Source organism: Lithobates pipiens, unplaced genomic scaffold, assembly GCF_037356315.1.
Source record: "Lithobates pipiens isolate NorthernLeopardFrog02 unplaced genomic scaffold, aLitPip1_a1.2 Scaffold_84, whole genome shotgun sequence".
NCBI lineage: Eukaryota > Metazoa > Chordata > Amphibia > Anura > Ranidae > Lithobates > Lithobates pipiens.
In genome coordinates this window covers 378,792-402,217 of record NW_027507908.1, presented here as the reverse complement: position 1 = coordinate 402,217, position 23,426 = coordinate 378,792, and the positions used below count along the sequence as shown (strand labels likewise).

Sequence of the window (23,426 nt, the reverse complement as noted above, 5' to 3'; positions counted from 1 at the left end):
CTCCGCCCGTTAACCACGCAAATAAAAGGCGCTTAGCATTAAAGAATATGCTTTCTACCTGGGAGTTGTGGAATTTTAAGCAGCTGTTCTAAAAGGTATTAAATCAATAAAACCACTAAAAAACATTAAACAAAAATCTGCAAGGTGGATGGATAAATCAATTCACCCGTAGAAAAAACAGCGCATAATACTCAATAGAAAAAAAGAAAATTATATGCAAATTGTGCTAGTGCAACCTATTGTTCTATGGAAAGAATATTTCTATCTTCCCAAATGTAGCCATACAATCACAATATTGTCCATGAACACTGTCCATATATCTAAATTGTACTGAGTACGTAGGATAGTTACAGGGAACAAGTTGAAACAGGATATCTATTTCAGTCCATCAACAGACCATAAAATTGAAGGCTAAAACTAAAACAAAATGTCCTGGTATAAATCAAGAGGAGTGTACGATGCAATCCTTCCTTAACATGAAAAAACAGTGATCCCGAATTTGCTGGGGTACAATCTCAAGACTGAAGTGACCCCCCCTTAGTAATGCTCTTACCAGATATGCCTGGTTACATAGGCTCTTCGAAAATAATCCTCATCCGCTCGATTTCATCCGGTTCATCTGTGCTAGGTAATACACGGTCGGATGTGCTTGGTTACACGGGCTCTCAGATGTTACTCATCAGCTGGATCCCATCCACTGCATACACGGTCGGATGTGCTTGGTTACACGGGCTCTCGGATTTTACTCATCGGCTGGATCCCATCCACTGCATAAGTGCCAGGTGATTCAAGATCTTTTTTTCTTTTTTTATAAGTGATCACATAATCTCTGTTCCCAGCTGCACAAGACCTGCCAGAGGCCTCTGGCAGGTCTTGTGCAGCTGGGAACAGAGATTATGTGATCACTTATAAAAAAAGAAAAAAAGATCTTGAATCACCTGGCACTTATGCAGTGGATGGGATCCAGCCGATGAGTAAAATCCGAGAGCCCGTGTAACCAAGCACATCCGACCGTGTATGCAGTGGATGGGATCCAGCTGATGAGTAACATCTGAGAGCCCGTGTAACCAAGCACATCCGACCGTGTATTACCTAGCACAGATGAACCGGATGAAATCGAGCGGATGAGGATTATTTTCGAAGAGCCTATGTAACCAGGCATATCTGGTAAGAGCATTACTAAGGGGGGGTCACTTCAGTCTTGAGATTGTACCCCAGCAAATTCGGGATCACTGTTTTTTCATGTTAAGGAAGGATTGCATCGTACACTCCTCTTGATTTATACCAGGACATTTTGTTTTAGTTTTAGCCTTCAATTTTATGGTCTGTTGATGGACTGAAATAGATATCCTGTTTCAACTTGTTCCCTGTAACTATCCTACGTACTCAGTACAATTTAGATATATGGACAGTGTTCATGGACAATATTGTGATTGTATGGCTACATTTGGGAAGATAGAAATATTCTTTCCATAGAACAATAGGTTGCACTAGCACAATTTGCATATAATTTTCTTTTTTTCTATTGAGTATTATGCGCTGTTTTTTCTACGGGTGAATTGATTTATCCATCCACCTTGCAGATTTTTGTTTAATATTGTGTATTGTATTGCTGGTGGAGAGAGAGAGAGAGAGAAAGAGAGAGTGTCATTTCATTTACTTTGAGAAGGCAGTTTATTCAGTTAGCTAGATCTGACTGCAGACCGTTCCCGGTGTACTGTTTCTAATATACTTCAGGCAGGCAGTTGATTCAGTTAGCTGTATATATATATATACAGTCCCCTAAATATATATCCACTGCATTCTAGTCTAGCCAAGCCTATACGTGACTGCAGGCCATTCCTGGTGAAATTTTTCTAGTAAACTTCAGTCTGTGTTTTGCTTATCCAATTTTACAGCATGTATGCAAGGCCAACAAATAAAGGCAGATGCTTACAGGCCACTAAAAGAGGGCAAGCAGATTCTGTGTCTACAGCCAATAGTGCTGGTCATGGACATGGTGCATCCTCAGCATGTGGCCGTGGGGCACGCTTGTCCTTTTTTTCTACAGCTGGCTGTGTTAAGCTACAACATGCAGAAGAGTTGGTAGAGTGGATCACAAAGCCGTCCTCGTCCTTCTCATCCTCTGTTACCCAGGCTAAGAAAAGTTTGGCTGCCAGTGTAGCTGCCAAAGCAGCCTATTTGATAGCCTCAATGGCATCTGTCTCTCCTTCCCTAGCCCCACCATCATGTCCTGACGTTCGACCACAGTGTCAGGTACATGCTGCAGGAGGATGCACATCCTTTTGAAGGCCCCAATGATGGTACCCAGGTTGATGATGAAGGCAGTAACATGAGCCCAGAGATAGTGTGTGCCCAAGAAGGACAAGAAACTGGCAGTCATGTTCCCCTAGTTGCAGCATACTGCCAGGTTTGCTCCAGTGGCGAGGAGGGAGGGGATGATGAGGTCACTGACTCTACATGGGTGCCTGATAGAAGAGAGGAGGAGGAGGAGAAGGAGGAGGAGGAGGAGGCACATCTCCAACAAGGCAGGATGCCCTCCAGGGGCCAGCTTAAGGACAGCCAACTGACTGCATCACACTGCAGAGGTCTGCAAGTGCAGGGCACTGCTGACTCCATGCTTTTTTTCAAACTATCTTTGGTGTGGGCCTTTTTTGAGATGTGTGCAGCAGATCACACCGTTGCTGTTTGCAACATATGTCTGAAGCATATCAAGCATGGCCAAAACAGCAGCCGCTTGGGCACCACATGCTTAACCAGACATATGTCGCGGCTCCCATGCAGTCTGTTGGCAACAGTACTTAAAAGACTCACACCAAAGAACAAGGCGGACCTCTCCTTGCTCCTCATCAGCTGGGATCTCTAACCCCACTACACCTTTAGTCCTCTCAGAGACCTGCATTGAGAGGAATGAAGGTGTAGAATTAGGTGTCCAAAGCACTTGCGGCAAATCTGCTAGCGGTACACCAACATTTGATTGTAGCAGGCAAATTTCCCTACCCCAGTTGCTAAACCATTGAAAGAAATTCAGTCCCAGACATCCACAAGCTCAGCGGCTGAATGCAAGTTGGGCTAAATTACTAGCACTCCAACTGCTGATTTTTCAGCTGGTACACTCTGCCCCCATTCAAGAATTTGTGGAATGTACAGTACCTCAGTGGCAGGTTCCCAAATGCCATTTTTTTTCAGAAGGCCATTCCGGCTCTCTACCAACATGTGAAAGGCAATGTCTTGGACTCGTTGGACATGGCGGTCAGGGGCAAGGTGCATATTAAGGCAGCTGGGAAGGATGCAGGACAGGTTGCAGTAATGTTAGAGCTTGTTCCACCACCACTCCTCCAAAATGCTGATAGTGGTGATTCTGCCACACCTCTCTCCTCCACCCCCTCCTCTTCTTCTTTCTCTATGGCCTCTTGCAGATTTGACCTCGGAAGCAGTGGGGCTCCGTAGACGTTCTAGGGGCTACGAAAAAAAATGCCACATGGTGCTTCAGTTGGTCTGCTTAGTGGACAGGAGCCACACTGAGGCAGAGATTCTGGCAGTTCTGCAGGGGCAGGTTGAGAGTTGGTTGATGCCATGCCAGCTTCAGGCAGGAATGGTGGTTTGTGACAATAGCATCAACCTCCTCTCCGCCCTCCAACAGGGACACTTGACCCATGTTCCCTGTTTAACTCACGTCCTTAATTTGGTGGTGCAGCGGATCTTGTGCAGGTACATGGCTTAAAGGATCTCCAGAGGCAGGCCAGGAAAGTCTGTGGGCATTTCCGCCGGTCATATAATGCCAGTGCTCGGCTGGCTGACCTTCAAAAGGAATGCAATCTGCCCAAGAACCGCCTCATCTGTGACATGCCCACCAGGTGAAACTCAACGTTGGCAATGCTGCAGTGGCTGCACAAGCAGAAGAGGGTCACCAATGAGTACCTGTGCAAATATGGCACAAGGACAGGGTCAGGTGAGCTTGGCTTTTTCTCACCATGCCAGTGGCTAATGATCAAGGATGCATGCACTGTCCTGTTACCATTTGAGGAGGCCACGAGGATGGTGAGCAGTGACAGTGCATACATCAGTGATACTGTCCCTCTTGTCTTCCTGTTGGAGCACATGTTGCGTGGAATAAAGGACAGGGCATTTGAGGCAGAACAGAGGGAGGAAGAGGAGGACTTCCATACCTCTCAAGGCCCCTTTATCCAAACAATATCCCTGCAGGCCCGCCTATCACACTGAAAGAGGAGGAGGAGGAGGTGGAAGAGGAGGATGGTTGTGTCAGCATGGAGGTGGAGCCTGGCACTCAGCATCAGCAGCAGTCTTCAAGGGATTGTTTTCAGTCCCCAAAAACCCATGGACTTGTATGTGGCTGCTGATCATTTCGTCCTTAGTGCCCCAGAGGACTCCGGACCGAATGCCTCAGCAAACCTATGCTGTATGGCCTCTCTGATCCTGCAAAGCCTGCAAAAGGACTCTTGGATTCGTAGTATCAAGGAGAGGGATCAGTACTGGCTGGCAACCCTTCTTGATCCACGTTACAAGGGTAAGGTTGCAGCATTTATCCAGCCTTTGCAGAGGGAGCAGAGGATGAAACATCGATTCGGGAGGCCTTGCAGAAAGGTTTGTGCAATGCGTTTCCAGAGCCTGGGAGGTTTCAATTTCCTGGTCCTCCTGGAGAACGTGTTGCTGAGACTTCGGTCAGTCACAGAAGGGGCGATGGAGAAGGTGGCTGTCTGACTGATGCGTTCAGACAATTTTTTAGTCGCAAAGTCTGATCAGTTCTAACAACCATCGCCAGCATCTGATTTACATTTTGCAGGAATACCTTGGGGCAAGATCAGATTTGGAGACCTTTCCAACCAAAAATCCACTGGGTTACTGGGTCTTGAGGACGGATCACTAGCCAGAGCTTGCACAGTATGCACTTGAGCTACTGGCCTGTCCTGCATCCTGTGTTCTATCTGAACGCACATACAGTGCTACTGGAGGCTTTTTAATGGATCATAGAGTGTGCCTGTCCACAGACTCGGTTGATCGGCTCACCTTCATAAAAATGAATCAGTCTTGGATCACCAGCTATGAAGCACCTGATGCTGATGTAACCGATTTTTTTTAATGAATGTGAGATCCTTTGAAGACTGACTATGCTGATGCTGAGTGACTATCCTGTTATGCTGAGTGACTATCCTATTCCTCCTTAATGTTCATGTTGATAGCTTCTAAGAACATTTTTGGCACCACCACCAGTGCCTAAAGCCCAATTTTTCTGCCCCTGTTTAACAGGAGCGTGTAATTACAATTTTTGCTGTAATATTTTGCAGCAGGGCTCATTCATGTGCTCAACTAGAGTATCTGTGAGGGGTTGCAGTGTTGTGGCACCAACACCAGTTCCTAAAGCCCAATTGTTCTCCCCCTGTTTAATAAGAGCATGTAATTACAATTTTTGCTGTAATATTTTGTAGCAGGGCTCGTTCCTGTACTCAACTAGAGTATCTGTGAGGGGTTGCAGTGTTTTGGCACCACCGCCACCGCCGCCTAAGGCCCAATTTTTCTGCCCCTTTTTAACAGGTGGGGCGTTATCACAATTTTTTGCTTTAATATTTCTCAGCAGGGCACGTTCCTGCACTCAACTAAAGTATCTGTGAGGGTTTGCAGTGCTGTGACACCAGCACCACTGCCTAAAGCCCAATTTTTCTGCCCCTGTTTAACAGGGACGTGTAATTAAAATTTTTGATCCAATATTTCACAGCAGGGCTCGTTCCTGCGCTCCACAACAGAATCTGTGAGGGGTTACAGTGTTGTGGCACCACCACCACTGCCTAAGACCCAATTTGACTGTCCCTGTTCAACAGGGGTGTGTAATTACAATTTTTGATACAATATTTTACAGCATGGCCCATTCCTGCTCCCACCAAATGTAGCTGTGAGGGCTTACAGTGTTGTTGCAACACCACCACACCACCACCAAAGGCCTACTTTTTCTGACCCTGGTAAACAGGGGCAAGTAATTACAATTCTTGATATAATATTTCACAGCAAAGCCCATTCTAGCCCCCACCAAGAGTAACTATGAGGGCTCACAGTGTTCTGGTACCACCAACACCTTAGGCCCAAATTTCTGCAGAACATATAGGGCAGGCCCTTACTTTAAAACATCCAACCTGAAAACGACTCCTACTTACAAATGGAGGGAGACAACAGGAAGTGAGATGAAATCTACCCCTAGGAAGGGAAATTCTCTCCTGTAAGAGTTAATATGGGAAAAAGGTGTCTCCTCCACTAATGCTTTATCACCAATCCTTGTTTCCCTAAAAACCCCAAATATTCAAAATCCAATTGTCATTGGGACAGAAAGTGAGGTGAAATCTTATGAAGAGGGACACGGACAGCAAAACAAATGTTGCAGGGGTGATAACCCTTCCCTATGTTTTCCAAAAAGCTTAAAATAGATTTTTTAGCTGGTGCTACACTTATAAAATGTACCTGTTCCAAATTACAAACAGATTCAACTTAAGAAAAAAACCTACAGTCCCTGTCTTTCTTGGGACTGCCGTTATACTGCTGTTCAGAGTATATAGGACCTGGTGGCCCCACGCCTTTTCTTTTTTTAATTTGGGTGCGGGGTTCCCTTTAATATCCATACAAGACCCAAAGGAGCTGGTAATGGGCTGGGGGTTACCCATGCCGTCTTTCTCAATGATTTTCATCCATATTGCCAGGACCGACATTACATTACAGCCGCAAGCAGTTTTAAAAGACTTTTATTCCTTTAGAAATGTCATTTTTTGCAGGGACTGTTCTAAACACAGGAAACATGCGCCACTTTACAAGCATACTATAGACACCCCCATGTACAATATTAAAAGGAATATTTCACTTTTTTTTTTTAATTTAAGCATCATTGCTCCTGAAAAAATGTCAGTTCTTAAAACTTTTATTTGCAATGATGCATGTCCCCTGGGGCAGGACCCGGGTCCCCAAACACTTTTTACTACAATAACTTGCATATTAGCCTGTAAAATGTGCACTTTTGATTTCTCATGTTCGAGTCCCATAGACTTTAACGGTGTTCGAAAGTACGCAAACTTTCAGTCCGTTCACATGTTTTAGATACAAACCAAACCGGGGGGGGGGGGCGGGGGGGTGGTTCGGCTCGTCCCTAGCGGGGATAAAAAAAACAAAAATAAAGACAACTTGAAAGGACAAATACCCACTGATGGCATTTTAGTTTGGGGACGGCTTCTTACCTGCTTAAAAAACTATTTCTCAAAAAACCAGCAGGAAGGAAGTCACCATAATAGTTGTGTAAGTTAAGGTCAGAATACATTTTAATCATTTGTTACTCTGAAATATTCCGAGGAGGTGGAAGGTTCTTCTCTCTATCTGCTGCAGACTAGTAGAGGTAAGACCGGCCATGGAGAAGTCCTCCCACCACGGATGGGAGATGGAAGAGTGAGAGGAAGAAAGTGAAATTGAAATGGGAAAGAGGAGGAAGGAGAATGAGGAAAACAAAAGGAGAATAAATGGGGTTAGATATAAAGGTAGACAGGCAAAGAGAAGAAGAGGCAAGAGATATAAGAAGATGACATAAAAGTATGAAAGGTGAGAGGACCCTGGCGGGTATGACAATGGAGAGTATGTACAGGAGAGGAGTATGGAGGGTATGACAATGCAGAGTATGTACAGGAGAGGAGTGTGGAGGGTATGACAAAGAGGGTGGATGCAAAAGAGGAATTTGGGGCATGTAATGAAAAGTGGGTGTTGGAGAGGGCTGTGGTGGCTATGACCATGGATATTTAGTGCAGGAAAGGAGTGTAGAGAGTATGAGAGTGGGTGCAGGAGAGACACAAAGATGTATATTAGGGACAGTCGGAATGTGCGATCGTGTGTACGCAGCATTGGAGTGTGAGAGCTCTACGCAGTCATACAACAAGGTCTTTTAGACTCGTCACATAGTTATGAATCCACCAGGATAAGTTTTCCCTATTCTGGAATACAACAAAACAAATAAAAGTTGGAGCCCAGATATAGGAAGTCAGAGGCAGATGACAAGGTTATTTTTTTTTATTCCAAACAGCCATTAGAAGTGAAGGGATTGTACTATAACCATGCAAAATGGAACCAATGTGTGATCATCAGGTGTTTTTATTTAATGGGCACCTCTGCTGACAACACATTGGTTCTATTTTGGGGTCCTATCCCTTTAGGATCTTATCTGCCCTTCTGGGTAGTCCAGTTGTCCTTTCCTACTGCTCATCAAGGTCCCAGCTTTACTAGCTGGGGGGTCTATTCTACTGAGCTTTGCTTGAGATGACTGAAAGACTTCATTTTGGGGATCTGGTCTAGAGAATTCACTGGAGTTGTGTCTGGAAGATATTGGAAGGAGGAATCCAACTATCCAAGGACATCAGTGAGTGTGCTGCTACTACCCCATAGACATTGTTCATGGTGTCCCGGCCACGTTCAGTCCATTATTTGCTTGGACTGTGCTCAATATCTCTAGGAGAAGGATAGGTGTCCTCAAAATACTCAGGGGTCAAGTCCTGGGGAAAAAAGTGTGGGAACTCCCACCCAAGATCCACTCGCCCACCAAAAAAAAAATAAAAAATGATACGCTCATATGCACGAACGCTTCAAAAGTGGTATTTTTCATCCGATTTTTGTATTGTGTGTATGAAGCTTAACTGTTAGTACATAAAAAAAAACAATCCTCAATAAATAAATAAATACGGTAATTCTCTGAATAATCAGCATTCATTCAATTGTGCTTCCATGGAAATGTGAACATCATGTTCTGATCTATATTGGGGAATGTTATTTTGTATATAGAGTGTTTATGTGGTGAGTTTACACTTTTCATTGAACAGAGTTTGGATAACACAGGGTTAAACGGAAAGGTCATAAATTAACTGCACATTATCTGGACAGAATGCTTGGGGAGATAGTGATGTGTTCCTGCTTAGGAGATGTATGTTAGCTTGGGGGGCTGCAAACTCTGCAGGGGCTCCAACACACACTCGCTGCTATTCCAACCCTTCACATATTTCCACATAAACTTCCCTCCTGGCATTAAACTTTGCCACGTATTGTGCCCAGCTTACCACCCCAAACTGATGTTCCTCCCTGAATGGTCAGATGTGCGGCACTTACTATTGCGAGCTGTGTCGGCGGCTGCTGGTGAAGCACCTGCCACACAGCTCGCATACTTCAAAGTCTTGCAGGACACGGCTGCTAATGGGAATCGAGTTCCTGTTGTGGGAAAAAGTACAGGAACTCCGTTCCCATGCGTTCCCACAGGACTTGAGCCCTGAAAATACTACTGAACTTTGTACCCTTCTCCTATCCCAATATACATTTTTAATTAACTACACTGGTCTTGGTCTACACATGTTGAGAAATTATTGACCTCCGAGATAAAATGTGCTAATTCTTACATTATTTGATTAGATGAATTAGAAAACAGGTGATAAAGGTGCTGGTTGGCTAAAGTTTTCAAGATATTTCACAATAAAGATTTATACACAGGCGAGTATATTTGCCTAAAAGGGAGGGGGGTGTCTGATGACCATGATGTCTCGTAACTTCTCGACAAAGTACGGTAGATCAATGGAAATGGTACCACATGGAAATATATAAATTTATCTTCACTTTGAGACTAAATATTATTACCTAACTATTTTATTCTTTTTTTTATTGCAAGGTGCATTTGTTTTGGGTAGATCTACGCATCATACAGTTACTTCTGGTGACTTGTGAAAGTGTCATTGCCTAACATTTCCAAGGAACAGTTGTGTGATGTTTTCCCTCAGAAGTCACAATGCCTCAAAACTGTGTAAACAACGCAGATAACTTCTACTACATTTGTGGTGAGGTTACATTAGCATCTCAAAAGTGCAGTATGATGGCCGTGCAAAATAGGGGATCAGGACAAGAGTTGGGCCCCTCATTATTGTTGCATTACATGTGCAACTTATCTGCGTCATTGGCTAAACAAGAAGAAAAAGTCCATGCCTTTCACAGTCCCAATGGTGTGGAGGGAACATGAAAATGTTACATTACAAAAACAATACATTTAAAAGTTATGTTATTGGCATCAAAAAAAGATACATTTATAATGATTGGTGTAGCACCTTTCTCATTGCTACTTTTTATTTATATATATATATATATATATATATATATATATATATATATATATATATATATATATATATATATATATAAAATGTTTTCCTTTTTTGCTTAATTTTTTTAAAAAAAATACTTTTTATTATTAGCCAACAAAATCCTAATTAGCAAAAATTCAACTACATGAGAGCTGAATTATTAATTAAACAGGTGTCAAGTAGGGATGAGCCGAACACCCCCCCCCCGGTTTGGTTCGCAACAGAACCTGCGAAAGGACCTAAAACTTTAGAACCCCGTTAAAGTCTATGGGAACGTTCGAAATCAAAAGGCTAATATGCAAGTTATTGTCCTAAAAAGGGTTTGGAGGCCCGACTCCTGCCCCAGGGGACATGTATCAATGCAAAAAAAAGTTTAAAAAAAGGCTGAATTTAATGACGCTTAAAGTGAAAAAAAGTGAAATAATCATTTAAATATCGTGCCTGGGGGGTGTCTATAGTATGCCTGTGAAGTGCCACGTGTGCAAAAAATGACATTTCTAAAGGGAATAAAGTCATTTAAAACTGCTTGCGTTTTTTAATGTAATGTCTGGTCCCGGCAATACGGATGAAAATCATTGAGAAAAACGGCATGGGTACCCCCCCCAGCCCATTACCAGCCCCTTTGGGTCTTGTGTGGATATTAAGAGGAACCCCATACCCAAATTAAAAAAAGGAAAGGCGTGGGGCCCCCAGGCACTATATACTCAGAACAGCAGCATACAGGTGGTTCAAACAAGACAGGGACTGTGTAGGTTTGTTGTTAAGAAGAATCTGTTTGTAATTTTGAACTGGTACATTTTTAAAGTGTAGCGCCAGTCAAAAAATCTATTTTCAAGGTTTTTGGAAAACATGGCGAAGGCTTATCACCCCTGTAACATTTTTCTGCTGTCTGTGAGCCTCTTCAGAAGATTTCACCTCACTTTCTGTCCCAATGACAAATGTTTTTTGAAAATTTGGGTTTTTTAGTAAAACAAGGATTGGGATAAAGCATCAGTGGAGAGGAGACACGTTTCTCCCATATCAACTCTTACAGGAGAGAATTTCCCTTCCTAGGGGTAGATTTCATCTCACTTCCTGTTGTCTCCTTCCGTTTGCAAGTAGGAGACATTTGTAAGTTGGATGTTTGAAAGTAGGGGCCTGCCCTATATGCTCTGCAGAAATGTTGGCCTAAGGTGTTGGTGTTGCAACAACACTGTAAGCCCTCAAAGTGACTTTTGGTGGGCGCTGGAATGCCCTGCTGTGAACTATTATATCAAGAATTGTAATTACATGCCATTGTTGAAGAGTGGTAGAAAAATTGGGCCTTTGGTGGTGGTGCTGGTGCCATAACACTGTAAGTCCTCACAGTTACTCTTGGTGGGTGCTGGAACAGGCCCTGCTGTGAAATATTATATCAAGAATTGTAATTACATGTACCTGTTGAACAGGAGCATAAAAATTGGGCCTTAGGCACTGGTGCCACAACACTACAACACCTCACAGAAACTCTAGTTGGAGAGCAGCAATGAGTCCTGCTGCAAAGTATTGGATCAAAAATTTTAATTACACACCCCTGTTAAACAGGGGCTGAAAAATTGGGCCTTAGGCACTGGTGCCACGACTCTGCAACCCCTCACAGTGCAGGAATTAGCCCTGCTGCAAAGAATTGCATCTACACACCCCTGTTAAACAGGGGCTGAAAAATTGGGCCTTAGGCACTGGTGCCAAAACACTGCAACCACTCACAAATATTGTAGTTGAGTGCAGCAACGAACCCTCCCGCAAAATATTGCATCAAAAATTGTAATTACACGCCCCTGTTAAACAGGGGCTGAAAAATGTGGCCTTAGGCACTGGTGCTGGTGCCACGACTCTGCAACCCCTTACAGATACTCTGGTTGGAGCGTAGGAATGAGCCCTGCTGCAAAGTATTGCATCAAAAATTGTAATTACATGCCCCTGTTAAACAGGGGCTGAAAAATTGGGCCTTAGGCACTGGTGCCACAACACTGCAACCACTCACAAATATTGTAGTTGAGCACAGCAATGAATGCTGGAATGGATGGGTTCACAACACAAAATTAGGCACAGCAGACAGCGTTGTAGGTGCAAAAAAAACAAAAGATGCAGTTTATTTATGCTACATGCAGTGAAACATATAACAGCCAAACAAAAATAAAACATGAAAATAAATCCTGGTCAGCTTGACCTCTAAATACACACTTAGATTCCCTATCTAACAACTGAGTGCAGCCTTGTGCAGCACCAGTCCCTGTCTCTGTTGTAGAGGTTTGCCACACAGGCGTTAACTCACCGCACAGAACAAGTGTCACACTCCCCAGTCTATACAACACAAAACTGGTTCCAGGATGGAGCATCTCCCTAAGCATGCTGGGGTTTTTTGTAGAGGTCTTAATGAGCCCACTTACTTCAGCTGGGCTCATTAACTCTTCCCCTCTAGTTGTACAAGTCTGCGTAAAGCCTGAATCTAGGGCATACATATTTCCCATCCTGGATACAACCAGGTGACTTTACCTGCGTGCTGCCACACTAGATACACCACATCTACGGGCTTTCCTTTATCTAGATACACCACGTCTACGGGCCTTCCTTTATCTAGATACACCACGTCTACGGGCCTTCCTTTATCTAGATACACCACGTCTACGGGCCTTCCTTTATCTAGATACACCACGTCTACGGGCCTTCCTTTATCTAGATACACCACATCTACGGGCCTTCCTTTATCTAGATACACCACGTCTACGGGCCTTCCTTTATCTAGATACACCACATCTACGGGCCTTCCTTTATCTAGATACACCACGTCTACGAACCTTCCTTTATCTAGATACACCACATCTACGGGCCTTCCTTTATCTAGATACACCACGTCTACGAACCTTCCTTTATCTAGATACACCACGTCTACGGGCCTTCCTTTATCCAGATACACCACGTCTACAGGCCTTCCTTTATCTAGATACACCACGTCTACGGACCTTCCTTTATCTAGATACACCACGTCTACGGGCCTTCCTTTATCTAGATACACCACGTCTACGGACCTTCCTTTATCTAGATACACCACATCTACGGGCCTTCCTTTATCTAGATACACCACGTCTACGGACCTTCCTTTATCTAGATACACCACGTCTACGGGCCTTCCTTTATCTAGATACACCACGTCTACGGACCTTCCTTTATCAGTCATTCTGTCCTCTGATAACCGTGGAGGGGCTTCCTGTGACTTGTCATGGAGGATAAACACTGCAGTTTTGGTGACTGAAGCCCCCCGATTCCCTTGTGAAGGGTACAGGTCAGACAGAAGATATAGTCACATGACAGGAGGAGGAGTTGCAGGATAGTAGGAGGAGTCACAAGGTGGTGGGATGGTCCAATAACATTGAATAGGGGTATTATTGGACGGGTCAGTAAAACTCTGAAGGTCATGTCGGCATCCGGGGCGCATTTCGAGTGAACCAAACCGCATATCACCGCAGCGCCGTCTGGCTCGGCGCCATAAAAAAGTAAAAATCAGGGACGCCTTTCTCTGTTTCTCGCAGGTAATGATGACCAATAAAATGAATGGGCGGAGCTACCCGATATCACAGATCTGAGCTCCTCCTTCCCCACTGCACATCACAGTCCTCAGCCCTCCCCCACCCCCCACCACATTACTAACCGCCTCCCACCTGCCATATAGACCAATGACAGCGGAGCGGAGCCATGTCATATGACCACGCCCAGTTTAGGCTCTTCACCCATGTGATTGGCTGTGTCCAATCACAGCTGATCCCATGTAAACAAGGAAATAAAATATATAAAAAGGGGCGGTCTTTTTTTGTTTTTTTATTATTTTAGAAAAGATAAAACCCCGCCCAGCGGTGATTAATTATCACCAAGAGAAAGTTCTATTTGTGTGAATAAAATGTGTAGAGTTTTGTATGACCGTGTAATTGTCACTCAAAGTGCGACCGCCATGAAAGCTGCAGCAGGAAGGCGGGGGTGGGGGAGTCTGGATGGAGGGTGGGAGCTGCAAGATAGTGATTGGCTGCTTGGATGAAGGGCGGTCCTAGCAACCAATCACTTGCTTGATAACCTTGGGCAGCTCCCGCCCTCCATCCACAACAGTCCTCCATCCCGCTGTCAGCTCTGTGAGGAATACTGAGTGACGATTGGTGGAAGAAAAGGCTCCTAAATGATGTGACAGCTGAGACTCCTCCCACAGTCTGCCATCTAGTAATGCCTGATAGAGGAGTCACACCACGGGGGGAGGAGTCACACCACGGGGGGGGAAGTCACACCGCAGCGGGAGGAGCCACACCGCAGGGGGAGGAGTCACACCACGGGGGGAGGAGTCACACTACGGGGGGAGGAGTCACACCGCGGCGGGAGGAGCCACACCGCGGCTGGGGGGAGTCACCCTGCAGCTGGGGAGAGTCACCCCGCGGCTGGGGAGAGTCACCCCGCGGCTGGGGAGGGGTCACCCCGCGGGGGGGTCACACTACGGGGGGAGGAGCCATACTACGGGGAGGAGCCACACCACGGTTGGGGGGAGTCACACCACGGGGAGGAGGAGTCACGGGAGGGTGGGGAGAGTCACACCACGGGGAGGAGGAGTCACAGGAGGGTGGGGGGAGTCAGTGGATGGTGGGAGGAGTCCCTCAATGGTGGGAGGAGTCGTGGGAGGAGCCACACGATGGTGGGAGGAGTCAGTTGATAGTGGGGGAGTCACGGGATGGTGGGAGGAGTCATGGGATGGTAGGAGAAGCCACGTAATGGTGGGAGGAGTAACGGGATATTGGGAGGAGTCAGTGAATGGTGGGAGGGGCCACAAGATGGGAGGAGTCCATTGATGGTGGGAGGGGTCACGGGTTGGTGGGAGGAGACGGTGGGAGGGGTCACAGGTTGGTGGGAGAAGACAGGAGATGGTGGGAGGAGTCACGGTATGGTGGGAGGAGCCACAGGATTGTGTGAGGAGCCACGCGATGGGAGGAGGAGACAGGGGATGGTGGGAGGACCAGGGGATGGTGGGAGGAGTCACGGGATGGTGGGAGGAGTCAGTGGATGGTGGGAGGAGCCACAGGTTTGTGTGAGGAGCCACACGATGTTGCGAGGAGCCACGCGATGTTGGGAGGAGTCAGGGGATGGTGGGAGGAGTTACGTGATAGGAGGGGTCAGTGGATGGTGAGAGGAGTCACGGGATGGTGGGAGGAGCCACGTGATGGGAGGATTCAGTGGATGGTGAGAGGAGTCACGGGATGGTGGGAGGAGTCGTGGGTGGAGTCACACACTGGAAGATGTCACGGGATGTGGGAGAAGACACACAGTGGTGGGAGGAGTCAGTTGGTGGTGGGAGGAGTCAGTGGATGGTGAGAGGAGTCACGGGATGGTGGGAGGAGCCATGTGATGGGAGGATTCAGTGAATGGTGGAAGGAGTCGTGGGAGAAGTCACGGGATGTGGGAGGAGTCAGTTGGTGGTGGGAGGAGTCACAGGATGGTGGGAGGAGTCACACAACGATGAGAGCAGTCAGTGGGTGGTGGGAGGAGTCACGCAGTGGGAGGAGTCAGTTGATGGTGGGAGGAGTCACTGGGTGGTGGGAGGAGCCACATGATGGTGGGAGGAGTCAGTGGATGGTGGGAGGAGCCACGCGATGAGAGGAGTCAGTGGATGGTGGGAGGAGTCACATGATGGTGGGAGGCGTTACGGGATAGTGTGAGGAGCTATGCGATGGAGGGAGGAGTCACTGGATGGTGGGAGGAGACAGGGGATGGTGGGAGGAGTCACACAATGGTGGGTGGAGTCACACGATGGGAGGAGTCAGTGGGTGGTGGGAGGAGTCACTGGATGGTGGGAGGAGTCACACAGTGGGAGGAGTCAGTGGATGTTGGGAGGAGCCACGCCATGGAGGGCACCTGATGTAAGGGGCACTGTTATGGGGCACCTGATGTAAGGGGCACTCTTATGGGGGCACCTGATGTCAGGTGGTTCTATTACTTACAATGTGGATGTGATTGGCTGACGTTTGTCTTCTTTCTTTGTCTTCCATCTTGTTTCGGGTACAGATAGTTGTTGGTGGAAGGACGGAATAAAAGGGTCCAGCCAGTGAAGGGGGAAGAGCTCAGAGTAATGGAGAAGAGGAGTGTCCTGCAAGGCAGAATCCGGGGCTCAGAGAAGACCGCTCACCATCAACATCTCCAAGGCCAACACACCATTGGAAGCTCTGAGGATCAGCACTAAACAGCTGCCCCGCTAGGAGGTAAAGCCTAACCTACTAACAATGTCTTTGCTACAAGTCACCCCCCAGTATCTGCTGATACCCCACATAGTTAAAGGTCACCCTCCATTCTACCCATACTCTAGGCCACCCTCTGGTCCAGTCTGTAAATACTACAGATCACCAGTTATCAGGACCATCAATAGGGGGTACAGGCAGCACTTCCCATTGGGTCAGCAGGTGGTGGAACAGAAGCTGTCTGTGGATAGGTGGGGGCTGTCAGGTCAGCTTTCCAGTGCCCCATCATTTCTAATGGCAGCCCAGTCTTCGTCCGGAGGGTTCAATATTGAGTTGGCCCATTGCAGCTATAACAGGTTCACCTCTTCTGGGAAGGCCGTCCACAAGATTTAGGAGGGTGTCTATGGGAATGTTTGACCATTCTTCCAGAAGCATTTTTGTGAGTTCAGGCACTGATGTTGGACGAGAAGGCCTACCTCGCAGTCTCCGATCTAATTCATCCTAAAGGTGTTCTATGGGGTTGAGGTCAGGACTCTGTGCAGGCCAGTCAAGTACCTCCACTCCAAACTCGCTCATCCATGTCTTTATGGACCTTGCTTTGTGCGCTGGTGAGCAATCATGTTGGAACAGGAAGAGGCCGTCCCCAAACTGTTCCCACAAAGTTGGGAGCATGAAATTGTCCAAAATGTCTTGGTATGCTGACGCCTTAAGAGTTCCCTTCACTGGAACTAAGGGGCCAAGTCCAACCTCTGAAAAGCAACCCCCCCACCACAATCCCCCCTCTGACACCATAATCTCCCCTCCCCCCACTCCATAATCTCCCCTCTGACACCATAATCTCCCCTCCCCCCACTCCATAATCTCCCCTCCCCCCACTCCATAATCCCCCCTCTGACATCATAATCTCCCCTCCCCCCACTCCATAATCTCCCCTCCCCCAACTCCATAATCTCCCCTCTGACACCATAATCTCCCTTCCCCCCACTCCATAATCTCCCCTCCCCCCACTCCATAATCTCCCCTCCCCCAACTCCATAATCTCCCCTCCGACACCATAATCCCCCCTCCGACACCATAATCCCCCCTCCCCCCACTCCATAATCCCCCCTCCACCAATTGGTTTGGACCAGCGCACAAAGACATTAATGGCTGTGTGTTGAGTTATTTGGAGGGGAGAGGAAATGTACACTGTTATACAAGCTGTACACTCACTACTTTACATTGTAGAAGAAGAAGAAATGTCACTAAGGGGTGTACTTACTTTTGTCACATACTGTATATTTACCTAGAAAAATGGTGAGGTGTTCTATACTTATTTTACCCGCTGCTACCCACCTCAATACCAGGCACTTACACCCCCTTCCTGTACACACCAATTTTCAGCTTTCAGCGCTCTCACAGTTTGAATGACAATTACTCAGTCATACAACACTGTACCCATATGAAACTTGCGTCCTTTTTCCCCACAAATAGAGCTTTCTTTTGGTGGTATTTGATCACCTCTGGGGGGTTTTTATTTTCTGCTAAACAAATTTAAAAAAAAAAGACTAAAAATTTTGAAAAAAAAAGTTTCTTAGTTTCTGTCATAAAATGTTTTCTCCTTCACTGACGGGCAGCGTTGGGTGTTAATGATGGGCACTGAGACTTTATTGAAGGGGCACTGCTGGCAGCTGGGCACTGATTGGCACATTTGGGGCTGTGCTGATAATCATAACATTGATTACCAGCACAGACCCCCCTTTGACAGGGAGAGTCATCGATTGGCTCTCCCTGTGAGTGCGAACCGAGGAAAGCCATTTACCGGCACTTCCTGGTTCATGCAATGATCAGGTGAGACTGGCCAGTCAACTCCATGACTTTAGTATGTTTCTTCTTGAGCCGCTCCTCTGTTGCCATGGTAGTGTGTTTTTGGGTCATTGTCATGCTGGAATCCATGGTCCATTTTCAATGCCCTGGCTGATAGGAAGTTTTCACCCAAGATTTGACAATACATGGCCCTGTCCATCGTCCCTTTTGATGCAGTGAAGTTGTCCTGTCCCCTTATCAGAAAAACCCCCCCAAAGTATAATGTTTCCATTCCCATGTTTGACGGTGGGGATGGTGTTCTTGGGGTCATAGGGCTCCTCTTCTAAACACGGCAAGTTGAGTTGATGCCAAAGAGCTGGATTTTGGTCTCGTCTCACCACAACGCTTTCCCTCACTTCTCCTCTGAATCGCTCAGATGTTCATTAGCAAGCTTCAAACAGGCCTGTACATGGGCTTTCTTGAGCGGGGGGACCTTGTGGGCGCTGCAGGATTTCAGTCCTTCACGGCGTAGTGTGTTTTCAATTGTTTTCCAGCTGCCTTGAGATCATTGACCAGATTCTCCTGTGTAGGGAAAAATATCTATCTATCTCTGTAGCTATCCCATAGTTCGTAGACGCTATAACGTTTGTGCAAAACAATCAATATACGCTTATTGGGCTTTATTTTTTTTGTATAAATACATAAAACCAGCAGAGGTAACCTGGTCAAATACCACCAAAAGAAAGCTATATTTGTGGGGGGGGATCATTTTCTTTTGGGGTACAGCTTCGCACGACTAGACATGTGCGATTCGTTTCGTACGAATCTCAAATTTCCCAAAATTCGTATGTTCGGGAGGATCCGAAATACGAATTGCCATGCGTCCGAATTCTGTACGGAATTTTTTTTTTGTTTATGAATTCCGGATTTATTATAACTTGCAGAAGACTTCTGTGATAGAAGTCAATGTAAGTTGCCTGAAGACATCAGTGAAGGACTTTCCTCCTCTGTGGGCTGTCAAGAAAAGAACAAAGAGATACAATGGTTCTTCTTCAATGGGCTGAACTCCCTGTGTAGAAGTTCTCAGTTTAACCAAAGACTAAATCTTTTCTGACACTTGTTGCTTACAAGTAAAAATCCAGTATTTTATGCTAGAAAATCACTCAGAAGCCCCAAAAATTATATATATATATTTTTTAGCAGAGACCCTAGGGAATAAAATAGCGGTTGTTGCAATACGCTTTCAAATGCAAGTTAGCCTTTTTTTTTTCCGGTCTACCTCTAGAGTGCACTGATATTAGCAGCGTGACATACAGCAATGACACCTGCACCGTGATAGAGTGATCTGACACCAGCACCGTGATAGAGAGCACTGACATCAGCAGCGTGACATACAGCAATGACACCTGCACCATCATAGAGTGATCTGACACCAGCACTGTGATAGAGAGCACTGACATTAGCAGCATGACATACAGCAATGACACCTGCACCGTGATAGAGTGATCTGACACCAGCACCGTGATAGAGAGCACTGACATTAGCAGCGTGACATACAGTTATGGCACCTGCACCGTGATAGAGTGATCTGACACCAGCACCGTGATAGAGAGCACTGACACCAGCACCGTGATATACAGCACTGACACCTGCACCATAAGCAGCCCCAGGAGGAAGTCAGCATAGCACAGGGATGGTGGGAGCTCCTCATAATAAGCAGCCCCAGGAGGAAGTAAGCACATCACAGGGATGGTGAACTTTACAAACCTACAGGTCATATTTGCAGCCACAAAATAATTACTAGTTGTGCACACATAGTCCCACCACATGGCCAATGACATAACACATGTATGAGGTGAATCTGGGATCGACAACTACAAGCATTCTTTTTTTATATGTGAAATTCTGAAAATTCAGAAATGGAGACAATGGAGGTGAGGGGAGGCAAAGAAGAGGGTGTAGGAGATGATCACCAGCACCAGCACCATGATATAGAGCACTGACACCTGCACCGTGATCATGCTCATTATGAGGGGCTCCCACCATCCCTGTGCTGACTTCCTCCTAGTGCTGCTTATTATGAGGGGCTCCCACCATCCCTGTGCTATGCTGACTTCCTCTTGGGGCTGCTTACGGTGCAGGTTTCAGTGCTTTATGTCACACTGCTGATGTCAGTGCTCTTTATCACGGTGCTGGTGTCAGATCACTCTATCATGGTGCAGGTGTCATTGCTGTATGTCACGCTGCTGATGTCAGTGCTCTCTATCACGGTGCTGGTGTTAGATCACTCTATCACGGTGCAGGTGACAGTGCTCTATATCACGGTGCTGGTGCTCATCTCCTGCATTCTCTTCTTTGCCTACCTTCACCTTCCCTCGTCTCCATTGTCTCAAGATTCCTGAATTTTCACAAATAAAAAAAGAATGCTTGTAGTTGTCGATCCCAGATTCACCTCATACATGTGTTATGTCACGGTGCTGGTGTCAGATCACTCTATCACGGTGCAGGTGTCAGTGCTCTATACCACGGTGCTGGTGTCAGATCACTCTATCATGGTGCAGGTGTCATTGCTGTATGTCACGCTGCTGATGTCAGTGCTCTCTATCACGGTGCTGGTGTCAGATCACTCTATCACGGTGCAGGTGTCAGTGCTCTATATCACAGTGCTGGTGCTCATCTCCTGCATTCTCTTCTTTGCCTACCCTCACCTCCATTGTCTCAAGATTCCTCAATTTTCACAATTTCACATATAAAAAAAGAATGCTTGTAGTTGTCGATCCCAGATTCACCTCATACATATGTTATGTCACGGTGCTGGTGTCAGATCACTCTATCACGGTGCAGGTGTCAGTGCTCTATATCACGGTGCTGGTGATCATCTTCTGCACCCTCTTCTTTGCCTACCCTGACCTTCCCTCTCCTCCATTGTCTCAAGATTCCTGAATTTTCAGAATTTCACATATAAAAAAAGAATGCTTGTAGTTGTTGATCCCAGATTCACCTCATACCTGTGTTATGTCATTCGCCATGTGGTGGGACTATGTGTGCACAGCTAGTAATTATTTTGTGGCTGCAAATATGACCTGTAGGTTTGCAAAGTTCACCATCCCTGTGATGTGCTAACTTCCTCCTGGGGCTGCTTATTATGAGGGGCTCCCACCATCCCTGTGCTATGCTGACTTCCTCCTGGGGCTGCTTACGGTGCAGGTGTCAGTGCTGTATATCACGGTGTTGGTGTGAGTGCTTTATGTCACACTGCTGATGTCAGTGCTGTATATCACGGTGCTGATGTCAGATCACTCTATCACGGTGCAGGTGTCATTGCTTTATGTCACGCTGCTAATGTCAGTGCTCTCTAGAGGTCGACCGAAAAAAAAAGGGCTAACTTGCATTTGAAAGACCTCTGCGCAAATACCGCGTCACATAAAATATTGCAACAACCGCTATTTTATTCCCTAGGGTCTCTGCTAAAAAAATATATATAATTTTTGGGGCTTCTGAGTGATTTTCTGGCAGAAAATACAGGATTTTTACTTGTAAGTAACAAGTGTCAGAAAAGATTTAGTCTTTAAATGGTTAAACTGAGAACTTCTACACAGGGAGTTCAGCCCATTGAAGAAGAACCATTGTATCTCTTTGATCTTTTCTTGGCAGCCCAGAGAGGAGGAAAGTCCTTCACTGATGTCTTCAGGCAACTTACATTGACTTCTATCACAGAAGTCTTTTGCAAGTCATAATAAGCATAATGAGCAATGTTTTTGCCTTTAAATTCATCGTGAAGAATGTTCGTACATGTTAACGAACCCAACGACAATTCGTATTTCGTACGAAACAGAACGGAATTTCGGACACGAAAATTGGCTAAAAGACAGAATTCAGAGAGTCGTGGTTAATGATTCTTACTCTGAATGGTGTAAGGTTATCAGTGGTGTACCCAAAGGTTCAGTGCTGGGACCCTTACTTTTTAATATCTTTATAAATGATATGGAGTCTGGGATCAAAAGTAACATTTCCGTCTTTGCAGATGACACCGAGCTATGCAGTGGAATAACGTCCTTACAGGATGTCTCCAATTTACAAGCCGACCTCAATGCTCTGTCTAATTGGGCGACTATGTGGCAGATGAGGTTTAATGTTGAGAAATCTAAAGTTCTGCACTTGAGGGGCTAAGAATATACATCATACATACTAGGGGGAGTACAACTGGGGGGATCCATGTTGGAGAAGGATCTGGGGGATCCATAGTGGAGAAGGATCTGGGGGGATCCATAGTGGAGAAGGATCTGGGGGAATTCATAGTGGAGAAGGATCTGGGGGATCCATAGTGGAGAAGGATCTGGGGGGATTCATAGTGGAGAAGGATCTGGGGGGATCCATGGTGGAGAAGGATCTGGGGGATCCATAGTGGAGAAGGATCTGGGGGGTCCATAGTGGAGAAGGATCTGGGGGGATACATAGTGGAGAAGGATCTGGGGGAATCCATAGTGGAGAAGGATCTGGGGGGATCCATGGTGGAGAAGGATCTGGGGGATCCATAATGGAGAAGGATCTGGGGGGTCCATAGTGGAGAAGGATCTGGGGATCCATAGTGGAGAAGGATCTGGGGGGATCCATGGTGGAGAAGGATCTGGGGGGATCCATAGTGGAGAAGGATCTGGGGGGATCCATAGTGGAGAAGGATCTGGAGGGATCCATAGTGGAGAAGGATCTGGGGGATCCATAGTGGAGGATCTGGGGGATCCATAGTGGAGAAGGATCTGGGGGATCCAGAGTGAAGAAGGATCTGGGGGGATCCATAGTGGAGAAGGATCTGGGGGGATCCATAGTGAAGAAGGATCTGGGGGATCCATAGTGGAGAAGGATCTGGGGGGATCCATGGTGGAGAAGGGTCTGGGGGGATCCATGGTGGAGAAGGGTCTGGGGGGATCCATAGTGGAGAAGGATCTAGGGGATCCATAGTGGAGAAGGATCTAGGGGATCCATAGTGGAGAAGGATCTGGGGGATCCATAGTGAAGAAGGATCTGGGGGGGTCCATAGTGAAGAAGGATCTGGGGGGGTCCATAGTGGAGAAGGATCTGGGGGGATCCATAGTGGAGAAGGATCTGGGGGGGTCCATAGTGGAGAAGGATCTGGGGGGATCCATAGTGAAGAAGGATCTGGGGGGATCCATGGTGGAGAAGGGTCTGGGGGGATCCATAGTGGAGAAGGGTCTGGGGGGATCCATAGTGGAGAAGGATCTAGGGGATCCATAGTGGAGAAGGATCTGGG

At 46.4% G+C, this 23,426-nt stretch overlaps 1 pseudogene; it reads left to right on the top strand.

Annotated features, from left to right (window-relative positions):
* Positions 1–7,349: 7,349 nt before the first annotated feature.
* LOC143973586 (C3a anaphylatoxin chemotactic receptor pseudogene) overlaps positions 7,350–23,426 on the top strand; it is a 146,185-nt pseudogene continuing 130,108 nt past the window's right edge.